At 38.6% G+C, this 6,260-nt stretch overlaps 1 protein-coding gene across 3 annotated transcripts in view; it reads right to left on the bottom strand.

Annotated features, from left to right (window-relative positions):
- LOC123881235 (protein outspread) overlaps positions 1 to 6,260 on the bottom strand; it is a 389,980-nt gene that overhangs the window by 92,153 nt on the left and 291,567 nt on the right. The gene's annotated exons all lie outside the window — the stretch shown is intronic.

Here is a 6,260-nt window from a genome sequence, read left to right as displayed (position 1 = left end):
TTAGCATTACTTCATATATTGTCATCACATTATCACTTCCTTTCAGGTGTGATCGTGGCCAAGTGTTATAGTGAATAAAAAAAGAAATCTGCCAGTCCGCACTGTACACCCTCACACTTTAGCATGTTTTCCTCTCTCATGCTACATTTTAGCAGGTAGGTCGGTAAATAGGGCCAGCAGTGGGCGAGAGTTCCGTGGTAGGTAGTTAGGGTCCCGCAGTGGATTAGCACACAACACGCTGAACAATGGAATGTCTGACATGCATTATGCGTTTGCAACGCTCATTAATGTAATCGCGGCTGCGAACTAGCACTATGTTAGCTGCACGGGAAATAGGCTTCGAAGGTTCTGTATGATGAACAAATATACATAGGCTAAGACGTCAGCGGATATTTGGGAGGTCCAACGGCTCCGGCCCTCAATCGCGGGCTCGCTCGCACCTCTGAATCTTCAGTTAAGCAATTAATCATCGGACGGATGACAGGAAGGGGTGGAAGGGGAGGAAGGGGAGGAGGGGGAGGTTGGGTGGGGGGGGGGAGGAAGTGAATCTGAAGGGTTGTAATCCAGCGCAGAAATATTTTTCTTTGAACCTTCTAAGTAACCTCAGCAAAGCATGAACAAGTTGCTAAAATTATATGTCCATGAATAATTCCCACAAGCCATCCGCAGGATTTAGTGATAAGTAATAACCGGCACCGACGGTTTAACGTGCTCTTCGAAACACGAAATCTAGTGTGGCGTGGAAATCCGAAATGCACAAATCTTATTAATGAGACCGTGAAATCCTTGACTAAGCCCGAATGAACGTTCACCTCGTGTGAACAGCAAACAGCCAGTGTTTGAACGGATTACTCAAACACGATGTCCGGTAGCGATCGCCGATTCGCATTCCATACTGTTTTGCAACTTATAGCATTGGGCGAAAAAAACTCATTCTTATAAGTATAAAGTCTTTAAAACATTTCACACTTCCGATACGTCGTAAAATCCGAGCTTTTTTTGGCAGTCCCTGTGACCAGTGGCTCGATTGCGGTGGAATGACAGCTAGAATGTCACGTTCGCAATCACCTCTGATTGGTTGACGGTCGCTCACTATTGGCTACAATACATTGTTGCAACAAGAATGCCATAAATTCAGCTAATCACAACGATTGTGATTGTAATACTGATTGATGCAGGTTTTAGGGAAATCGAGTCAAAGAACAAAATCAATAAAGTTTAAATAATATTTTTTCATCATCATTATCTCAATCTTTCGACCTATTACCTCTAGGTATCTATAGGTAGGATCTATTTTAGAAGAAAAGGACTTAAGCCATAGTTCATGCGAATTTCTTCTGGGTGTTTTCTTTCACCGTTAAAAAAAGTGATATTTAAATGCTTGAAATGCACATAGCTCCAATAAAGTTAGAGATGTGTGTCCGAAATTCAAAACGCAATACGCAATAGGTACTCTGAAAACCCCAGATTTTAAATGTTGCATGGAAGGGACTACTTTGCGGAAGTCCATGATATAATAATATAATAATAATAATAAAGCTTTAATTAATTCCATACAATAATAAATAAGTTAAATACAAGTTATTTTGATACCATAATTTAAAGAGCTTAAGCATAGTTTTGATTAGTGAGTTAGTATATTATTATTACAAATTAAAATTATGGTTAGTTTGTTAGTACAAATTAATTACATTGGTGGCGTGTGTTTTTTGTCTAAGTTCTTATATTGTATGGACCCCCTTTGGGTAAAAGCCTCCTCCAAGGAATTCCACCTTGCTCTATCTGTTGCTGTGGCGACCAAAACCCTCCAAGCCACAGTCCATGATATACAAGAAGCCAAAAGCTTAATTTAAACCATAATCCGCTGAAACGGATAAAGCCGTACGGTGCACCATGGAGTATGCAATATGAACCGCCCGCCCTCCCACTGCTAAACATGCAGGAAACCCCTACATTTTGACAAACAGTTCTTTGCAATACACAAAACTCCAACGAATAACGTCAAAGTCGCGTATCTGTTAAGTTCTTAAAAAATTGCAAAATAATCTCTATTTCTCTTTACATAATATTATAATATCAGTAAAAGGAACAGGACAGTAATTTTTCATATCCAGTTGCGTATTACGAGACATAAATAAAGCACACTCTATAATAAGGCCGATATCGGTCACAGCACGCAATTTATAATTCGGACGGGTAATATTTAGTTATGTCACGGTTACGAAAGAACGCACGTGCCTCATTGTTTCAGCCCAACAGAGCTGGGTCGGAAACAATCGTTTATTAAAGGCACCCTGCGTATTTGGTAACGACAGCAAAAAAAATGTTTAAAGTTGCATGACCTGTCGGTGACAACGGCACAAGACTGTAATGGATCTCTTTACTCTCGTGTGTTTTGTATTTCTTTCTTGCTCATCATCGAAAACGGATTTTATACGCCTACCGTATCTATTTAATTGTACAATATTTATTTAATTAAATCTAATGTCCATTGACTTCTTTCTTTATAGCTTGTTGTAGATATTCACATATGCTCTTCATTAATATATGTAGTTAAAAGAATTAGTTATTTATGTTCAGGTCGTTTTAACAATTTCAAATACAACCTGCATGGTCCAGGCTACTAAAATATGGTATTGTTTTGCTAAAATATTACTGAATTAAGGAAGACAACTTTACACCGAGATAGATGTATTATCTTATCACGTAAATGGATATAAAATTTATATTTAACATGATTTTTAAGAGAATTAAGTAAGTATTAATAAGTACTTACTTAATTAAAGTATTTACTTAGTGATGTCCAACTATCGCAAAGATACAAAAAAAACTTTGTTTTGACTTCTTTTTTAAATCTATATTTCTTGTAATACTTCGCAAAAAATTGCAATAAACTTTTTTGTCCGACGCTCCATCAAAGATATGCGGCCTGTTTGTAAAACAGCAAGATAATTATTTTAATACGCCCAACTACATGCCACTTTCACTCATATTTGCATACTGCTTCAATATGATTGTGGATTATTATAGTTTTTGCGTCGAACAATACCCCATGGCACAATGGTATTGCCACATTGGAACGTCAGTTTTCCTAGAAATCTAATAACCATGGCTCCACTTTACATCGCCATGAAAAACGCACGTTTTCTAAATGGTACTAAGTATGTACCAGCCAGGGAATCATAATTATTATGCTTCATGGATTTTTATCAATGGATCGAAATCTATTTCGCAACTCTTTTTTTGGGTTCCGTACCTGAAAGGTGCCAACGGGGTCCCGTTAATTTAGTTATTAGTTATTAGTAAGTCTTTGCTGTCCATTCGTCCGTCTGTCTGTCAGCGGACTGTATCTCGAGAGCCGTAATAGGTAGAAAGTTGGAATTTACACAGAATGTGTATATCTATTATTTTTTAATGCCCATCATGAAAATTAAAAAGAATAATTAAATGTTCTTTTCGCGGTTTTGGAGTTTTTCGTTTACTTGTGCTATCAGACCTACTTACCTGCAAAATTTCATAATTCTAGATCAACAGGAAGTACCCTATAGCTTCTCTTGACAGACACCACAGATGTATAGATAGACAGATAACAATGTGATCCTATAAGGGTTCTACATAATGAGGTACGGAACGAAACCCTAAAAGTATTTGCAGACCCTGTGGTCTCGCTGTAAAAAACTAATCCTAATTTATTTTGATGACAAAAACAGTCCTAATTTAAAATTAATCTTTACTACAACCTTACGTTACATTAGGCTCTCATTAAAGCAACGAGATCCGAAAATAATAAAGCATCATCCTCGCTAATTGACAATAGTATTCGTTCAAAAGGTACCGGCGGATGTGAAGGAATAACTAACGTGGAAGGAATTGTACGCGTCATTAGATGTATCTCTTGAACTTGCTAGACGACAACGTGACGATGACGACAAGTTACTCTTTATCGTACGACATGAGTAACCGCCAAAAATCGGATGCCCAAGACATTATGAAAGAAAATGCAAGAGAGACCCTACCTAAGTTAGTAAGTAAAGTATGTATGTAATGGAACAATGCTAAGTTGCAGAAGATAAGTGGTTGGCCAATTGACAGACACGACGGACGGACGGACGGACAGACAGACAGACAGACAACAAAGTGATCCTATAAGGGTTCCGTCTTTCCTTTTGAGGTATGGAACCCTAAAAATAGACTTCATAGTTTGACGTAAGATTTTTTTACACACCTGTAATCAGATCAGTTGGATCAGATTTTATAGTACAGATCAAACACTTAACCCTCCTCTTAGACTCCGCTGCAGTCGGGTAAAAACAGTTGGATTCTTTCTTTCTATAAAACTCTATGCGAAGGACGAAGGCAATTTAGACCAGACCTGTCGATTTATTCAAGTTCACAGTACCTTGTACAGCCGAACACGATTATCAGCTAAGAATAGTCTAATGACTAGTCGTCGGTGGGTACATTCGTCAATTCGACACCGACCGGCGCGATAGAGGCAATCTTATTAGAGCGTACAGGCGCGTCCCATTACAGCGACCGACTTTCCCTTCGGCGACATCGCCCAACGCTGATAATAATTGTCCTAGCATTTCGAGTTTACTTTGTATATTCGTAATTGTTTCACTACTTTCTAGCTGCAGATTCGCTTGTACAAATATTATTAGTTAACTAGATGCGCCCCGCGGAGTTAACCCCGGTGAATAAGTTTGCGAATCCCACGGGAACTGTGCAATTTTACCGGATAAAAGGTAGCCTATGAGCTAATCCAGAGTATAACCTATGTCCGTTCTAAATTTCAGCCAAATCCGTGTAGTAGTTTTTGCGTGAAGGACTAACAAACATACACACGTATACACCCACATACAAACTTTCGCCTTCATAATATTAGTGTGATTAGATAAATACCGCGGCCGCAGCGCTGCAGCCGCGCTGCCTCCGCGCGGCCACTTAGCGACAAACTTGAAGGCGCCCTTAGATGAATCAATTAGGTCGTATAGTCTGTGAGTGTTTAATCAGTTAGGCAGATGCTGGTTTAAATACCGGGAACACATCTAGGAAGAAAATAATGTAGGTCGCATCTCGAAACTGGTTTGTTTTATATTAAATCCTATAGACCAGAGTATATAGAGCATGGGCTCTAGTATCTCAACGGGCGGGTGTCCCGTTGCGTTATCAGAACAGGTGCGAACGCTGGTGACATTGGAAAGCATGTCGTTAGACTTGGCCGGAGAGTAAACAAACCAAGTACACACATGAGACTTTTTGTTCTGTAGGTATATTCTAGTATTTTAGTGCACCCAGCCAACAAACTGGCCCACCAGTTGGGCGAGCTACAAAATGTAAAAGTCATGTAAATTATTTCAAATAAAAAAATAAAAAAAAAAGCGGCGATGAATCGGTGTAGATATTTTGAATGTCATGTAGGTACTTGGTATGTACCTATAGCCTATAGGTATTAAGTATTGCAGTATTGCTGTCGAAGTCTCGGAAATTGCTTAGCGTAGCGTACACACAAGAATTATAAAACAGGAAAATTATGGTTCAATTTTTTCATATGACGATATAATGATGTTACCACAGAATTCAGTAATGTAAAGTTCTTATTAACACAAAATGCTTCATTAGCAACTTTTTATCGCAAGACGTGTCGCTAATGTGATCTTAGGTTACAGGTGACTTAAGGAACGCTTGTTTACATAATTCGATCGCTTTGCAATCAGTATAATAATTCCCAGAGTATCGGTACCGGGCGGGGTCCCGTTATGTATTATCGGTACAGTTCCTCAGGATAACGTATCCTTCGTCGTACCGGAGACATAAATAACAGTGATTAAAATATATCCGTTGTGAAACTTTGATAAAAATTAGAATTTTCACATTATAATAAATATGGGCCCGCGAATTAGTTCCCGTGGATATGTTTTTTTTTTTGGTTCCTGTAAGAACTGATTAATTTTCCGGGATAAAAGTAACCTAGTGGTAATCCAAGGTATAATCTATCTCCATTCAAAATTTCAGCCAAATCCGTCCAGTAGTTTTTACATACTTCAAAACTTTCGCGTTTAAAAAATGTTAGTAGGGTAGCGAGCAAACGATGTACCTATAATGAAAAATCTTTGTTATATAGTTCCACATTGAAGCTTTAACATAATGCAGTCAAGTTGCGTGTGATTTCGATCATCCAGCGAGCCTATAAGGACGGGTACACGACATTAGCGACGATCGCTATCGGGCATGCCGACACCTCGTGAACATTAATG

The sequence above is a fragment of the Maniola jurtina genome, chromosome 3 (assembly GCF_905333055.1).
Source record: "Maniola jurtina chromosome 3, ilManJurt1.1, whole genome shotgun sequence".
Lineage (NCBI taxonomy): Eukaryota > Metazoa > Arthropoda > Insecta > Lepidoptera > Nymphalidae > Maniola > Maniola jurtina.
This window is presented reverse-complemented; position numbering and strand designations above follow the sequence as displayed.